Here is a 6,915-nt window from a genome sequence, read left to right as displayed (position 1 = left end):
AATATTGTCTGCCAAACCTACATATGGTCATGTGTATATGCCCATTTGCCTATCCATACCTGATCATTTTGCCTATATATATCCACCCATAGATTAATGTTTGTTATTATGATAATTCAGTATTGTGTATGTAGAAGTGTTTACCTTTGTTTTCTGTACCTCTTGTGCACCTCTCCGTGTCTTCCTTTTTCTTGGTGTTATTATGCTAGTTACCTACTTTGGCATATTGCCTTTCCCTTCACCCAAATTATGTCTCTTAACTAGCTAGTAATTTTCCCTCCCCATCGTCTCATCCCTAATAACCAACAAAGAAAGTTTCCTTCTGTGTGTAAACTTTTCCTTGACTTACAATAGTCAACTCAGACAATATTTGTCCTTTTGTGATTGAGTTATTCCACTCAGCACAATATCCTCCAGGTTCATCCATGGATGAACTTTCATGAATTCTTCATTAGTCTTTAATATTGCATAGTATTCCATCGTATGTATGTACCATAGTTTGGTTATTCATTCATCTATTGATGGGCACTTAGGTTGTTTCCATCTCTTTGTTATGGTGAATGGTGTTATGAAGAACACACATGTGCATGTATCTATTCATATCTTGGCTCTCACTTCTTTAGTATATGTACCTAGTAGTGACATTGCTGGATGGTCTTACTATTTCCAAATTTTTAAGGAAGTACCATATAATTTACTGCAGTGTATATACCTTTTAAAGTCTCACCAGAGTTCTATGAGAGTTCCAATCTCTCCACATCTTCATCAGCATTGTTTTTTTCTGTTATTTTAAACTTTGCTATTATTGTTAGGAGGAGCTTTGGTAGCATAGTGCCTAAGGCACTTGACTGCTAACCAGAAGGCTGGTGGTTCAAACCCACCAGCCTTCCTCAGAAGGAAGATGGGGCAATCTACTATAGTGATACTGCCTCGGAAACCCAAGGAGGAGTTGCTATGAGTTGGGTCCGACTTGATGACACATAACAACAACAACAACAAATTATTGTTAGGGTAAGATGATATCTCATTGTTGTATTGATTTGCAAATCTCTAATGGCTAATGATGGCAAACATTTCTTCATGTGTTTGTCGGGTGTCTGAACATCTTCTTTGGTGAAGTGTCTGATCATGTTCTCTGCCCATTTTTAATTGGATTGTTTGTCTTTTTGATGTTGAGGTTTGAAGTTTTCTATAAATTTTAGAGATAAGTCCCTTGTCAGATATGTCATTGCCAGATTTTTCCCCCAATTTATAGGTTCTCTTTTAACTCATTTGGAGAAGCCTTTTGATGTGCATAAGAATTTAATTTTTAGAAGGTCCCAGTCATCTAGTTTATTTTCTGCTGCCTGTGCATTTTTGGTTATGTTTGATGGTCTATTAATGTCATAAATTAGTGCCTTTAAATTTATTCCTATATTTTCTTTGATGAACTTTATAGTTTTAGGTTTTTACATTTAAGCCTTTGATCCATCTTGAGTTGTTTTTTGTGTATGCTGTGAGGTATGGATCTTGTTTAATTTTTCTGTTAACTTTCTGTAAACATTTTTCTGCCAAACTTTTGTTGGCATCATCTGTTAGAGACTATGTCTTCCTCCATTTAATGGGTTTCAGCCCTTTGTCAAAGATCAGCTGTCCACAGTGGGATCTATTATGGATTCTCAATTCTGTTCCACTGCTTTATGTGTCTGTCATGCTAATTCCAGGCTGTTTTCACTACAGTGGCTGTTTTGAGATCGGGGACTATGAGACCTCCTACTTTGTTCTTTATCTTCAGTAGTACTTTGCTTATCTGACCTCTCTTTCCTCTCCAAATAAAATTGCTGATTAGTTTTTCCTTGTCCTTAAAGAATGTTGATGGAATTTGGATCAGGATTGCATTGTGCAAAAAGGGCAAGGAGGCCACATATTCTGACCTCCTAGAACCCCACAAGAGGAAGGCAGAATCACCATCAGTAGCCCAAGGCCTATTCCTGCGAGGCCAGACATGCTGCCTCCCTCCAGCTCTTTCACCAACCATTCCTCCCAAAGCACCCACCACCTCTCTCCTGGGTTTGATAACTCACTGCAGTGGCCACACAGAACTCACAGATTACAGGTTTATTAGGGAAGCACCAGGCTACAATTCAAGTTCAGGAAGAACACACAGTCTCTCTCCCAGCCCACTGTCCCTCAGCCAAGTCTCTCACAGTCTCTTTCCCAGCAGTGCATGTCCCTCGGTGTCTCACTTAGCAATGCATGTCTCTTGCATCTCTTTCCCAGCAACGTGTGTCTCAGGAGTGCATGTCTCTTTCAGCAGCAAGTCTTCCTCAACCAGCAGTCAGAGAGAGTTCTGCCTCTAGGAGGCCTCCTTTTGAACTTGGCAGAGTGGCCAAACCAACCAATCATAACAACAGAATTCTAAGCACCTGAGAGTGAACCTCCCATAACATTGTGTTGTGCAACACCCAACAGAAATAACCCAGGTGGATAACATTTACAATCAGGAGCTCCTCAGTTGCTCATTCCACCACTGAGTTTACAATGACTTATGGGTAGGAAAGCCATACTAAGTAATTTACTACACTGCACATTGGATCTATAGATTGCTTTGGATAGTATTGACATTTTCACAATGTTCAGGCTTCCTATCCATGAACATGATATGTTTTTCCATTTATGTAGGTCTGTTATAGTTTCTTGCAGTATTGTTTTGTATTTTTCTTTGTATAGAGGTCTTTTGTGTCCCTGGTAAGACTCTACTTTGAGGAGGCAGCTATTCTCCAGTCATATTTTGAGTGTCTTCCAACCTGAGAGACTTATCTTCCAGCACTATATCAGACAATGTTCCACTGCTATTAATAAGGTTCTCACTGGCCAGCTCTTTTGGAGATAGATAGTCGTGTTCTCCTTCCTTGTCTTTCTTTGTCTGGAAGCTCTGCTGAAATCTATCCATGATGGGTGACCCTGCTAGCATTTAAAATACTGGTAGCACAATTTCCAGCATCACAACATCACCCAAGCCATCACATTACAACAAAAAGTGGTGGTGTGTTTCTAGCAGTCCCAGGACTTTCTTGGTGTTCCTTGGCTTGTAGATGGATCCTCATATGGGGTCTTCTCCTGGTGATCTATACCTTTGCATCTATACTCCTCTTTAGAAGATACCACTCAGAAGGGATTAGGTTTAAGAACCAACCTACTCTGGTATAGCCTCATTAACATAACAAAATAAAAATCCCTATTTGCAAATTAGATATAGGAGTTAGAACTTCAACATAAGTTTTTTTGAGGACATAATTCAATCTATAACAGTACCCTTGATCACCAGGACCAAGTCTAGTCCTGGGGACAGTGAGGGCAAGGGGATACCCAGGGATCCCCTGCCCAGTCCTGGACCCTTGGAGCTCACTCAAGCATCTAACCTTTGAGCCCACCTGTGTCTGCTGTGGGTAAGGCCTTATACATGCCACTCCATGGGGTGAGGCCATGCTTCTGTGTAGTTGTCACGAGCATGATCAGTGAATACTCCGAGTGCAGTCCTGCATCAAGCCCCAAGCAGTCACTATGTGTGAAGCCATCCATCCCCTTCAACACAGTCCTCAGTCCCCAGCAGAGAACAGACTAGCACAAGCAGTGAGCACATGACCAGCTTGTGCTCTTGTGCTCTGATGGGGGCTGTCAGGATATGGGTACATGAAACATGAGCCCCAACTCAGATGTGGGGGAGAGGAGTGCAGGCACTGAGTTTCTGGAGGAGAGGAAAGTATGTTAAGGCAGGAAAGGTGGAGAGAGGTACCCAGGGAGAACTGACCAGATTATATGCCTATTTTTAGAGGTTTTTTTTTTTTTTTTTGCACTTACAGCAGTCTTTATATATTCTAATGCAAATCTTTTGACAGATGTATAAAGTATATTTTGTTTCCTCTTGCTTCCATAATAAACTACCACAACAGTTAATGGCTTAAAATACACATTTATTTTTTTGCAGTTCTCTTACAGGCCAGAGGGTTAAAATCCAGGTGTCGATAAGACCGTGTCCCTTCTGGTGGATCAAGGGAGAATCAGTTTCCTTGCCTTTTCCAGGTTCTAGTGGTCGCCTACATTCCTTGGCACATGGCCCCTTCCTCCATCTCTAGAGAGTATCCCTCTTACCTGAACCCCATGGGCACTTCTCTTTTTTCTCCTTGATTCTGCCTTCCTCTGATAAAAACCCTCATGATTGCATTGACCCTCCTCGGTAATCCAGGATCATCTCCCATCTCCCCAGATTGTTCATCATGTCTGCAAAGCCCATTTTACCTTCTAAGGCTCATAGGTTCTGAGGATTGCCACCAGGACCATTCAGGCCACTACTAAAGATTTGTACATGTTTCCTCTCAGACTTTGGCATCCTTTTCATTTTCTTAACAGAGCCGTACAAAAAGCAGTTGTTGTTGTTGTTGTGTGCTGTCGAGTTGGACCCAACACATAGCAACCCTCCTTGGGTTGCCAATGCAGTATCACTACAGAAGTAGATTGCCCAACCTTCCGTCCGAGGAGTGGCTGGTGGGTTTGAACTGCCAGCCTTCTGGTTAGCAGTCAAGTGCCTTAGGCACTATGCTACCAGAGCTCCCACAAAAAGCAGTAGTTCTTCATTTTAATGAAATGCATTCATCAATATTTTTCTTTCAGAGATTATGATTTAGGTTACTGACCCAAGAAATCTTTACCTAATCCAAGGTAACAAAGATTTTCTCCTATGTTTTCTTGTAAAACTTTCATAATTTTAGCTTTTACATTTAGGTCTATGGTCAATTTTCACTTGACTCTTGTAAATGGTGTAAATTGTGAGTCAAAGTACATTTGGTTGACTATGAATATCCAACTATCCCAGTGCCATTTGTTGACAAATCTATACTTTTTCCACTACACTTACTTGGTGCTTTTTCAAAGATCAATGTTCATGCATGAGTTGGTCTGTTTCTAGAATTTATATTTTGATCCATTGATCTGTTTTTCTACCTTTTGGTCAATACTATATTGTCTTGATAGTATTACTTTATAGTAATTTTTAAAATGAAGTTGTGTTATCTAGTTTTTTCCAGTCAAAGGTCTTCTGGATAGTTTACACCCTGCACTTATCTGTATGAATTTTAGAATCAGCTTGTTAATTTCTAGAAAAAATTTAAAAAGACTGCTGAAATTTTAATTTGGATTCTGTTGTATCCACAGATTAATCTGGGAAGAATTAATATCTTAAAAGTACTGAATCTTATGACCCATGAACAAGGTTAGCTCTCTGTAGTTAAGTTTGTAGGTCAACTTGGTTGGGCCTGGTTAAGTGGCTGGGCAGCTAGATGTGGTATTCCCCATGATGAGGCTGGTAATCAACTCCATGGTAGAATCTACTGTGAGCAGCTGAGTAGCTGCTTTAGGGATGTGGTCTGCTTCCTGTATATAAGGAGAAGCCTTGGGGAATGGTCTCTAGGTTATGGCACACTTGAACCCTGCATGTAGCCATGTCATTGTTCAGCAGCCTGCCATGCTCTTCCAATCTTGGGACTTCCAATGAACTTGAATCAATGACCTGTCATGTGGTTTGGTAACATTGGAACTGTGACTTTTTACTTGTCAACCTTGGGCTTGTCAGTCTCAGCAGCCAGCAGTTAAGTGAAGAAAAACCTCTAGCTTCAGTGGGCTGGAAGCACGAGGCAGAACTGAAGCCAAAGTTGAGGGGCTTTTGAGACTTCTGATAAGATGGAGGACTAGGCAGGCAAGCAACACAGACCCTCTTCAACAAAGAAAAGAGAAACCAATTGACAAAGATACAGAAGATAATCCTGGGGCCCTGAGCTTTGAAAGGAACTATACAGAAGTGGATTAGGCATCAACTAGTGGAAAAACCTGAACGAAAACAGTGAGTACAGAGACGGTTGGAGCTGCGGACTGTCAGCTACTCTGACAGACCGATAGCCTGAATATTTTCAAGTGGTGTTGGGACCTGAGAATTGACCTAAAGATCAGCCCTGGTCACCAAGGGCTGTAACTGCACTCAGGCCTATAACTAGGAAGGGAAACACCAAGGAAGGAGACAACCTGAGCTGTGGACTTTCCACTGTCCAGAGGGTTCAGCCATTTGATTGTTTACACGCAGCAGCCATTTTGGATATTTAAAGTGAATGAGGGCACAGCCATTTTGACTGTTTACAAGTGGCAGCCATTTTGCATTTTAAAGTGATAGGATTCTCATTCAGATTCCAGGGACCTAAGAATAGGCTCTGTTTGCCAAGGTTGGCAGGGACATATGAAAGGCTGACAACAGGAAATGAGACAAGTGGTGAGTGTACAAGTGCTATCAACTAGTGAATAGAAGAGCACAGCACAGTACCCTGCTTACATAGATAATATACAAACAAAACAAAGAAAACAAAAATCGTGGGCAAGTCACTCCAACATACAATCACCAATTAAATATAGACACAAAAATGTCACAATGCTGCAGAGAACACAGAGAATCACAGTCCACTCAAAGAAGTAAAATAAAGCAGGAGAAACAAGGGACCAGGATACAGACCCAAAGCACATCCCTGAGGAAGATGCAGCACTGGAACTCCCTGATAAGGAATTCAAAAGAATTATATTTAGGTATCTTCAACAAATTAAGAGACAGATCAAGGAAAACACTGACAAAATTGAGGAAAACAGGGAAAACCCTACAATAATTTTGAAAGACAATATAAGAACAAAATGACAAAATAAAAGGTTGAGGGGCTTTCTCACCTAGCCCCTAGAGCCTGGCACTTTAAACCCAGAACTTAAAGCCTCCAAACTGTAAGAGAATAAACTCCTGTTTGTTCAAGCATCCCATTTGTGGTATATTCTTGTTAGAGCGGCACTAGATAACCAGAACACTCTCCATTTTATTTACTTTGAGTTAAATCTGTCCTTCTTTTCTAC

The sequence above is a fragment of the Orycteropus afer genome, unplaced genomic scaffold (assembly GCF_000298275.1).
Source record: "Orycteropus afer afer isolate SDZICR_OR568_19922 unplaced genomic scaffold, OryAfe1.0 scaffold00456, whole genome shotgun sequence".
NCBI classification, from domain to species: Eukaryota; Metazoa; Chordata; class Mammalia; order Tubulidentata; family Orycteropodidae; genus Orycteropus; species Orycteropus afer.
This window is presented reverse-complemented; position numbering follows the sequence as displayed.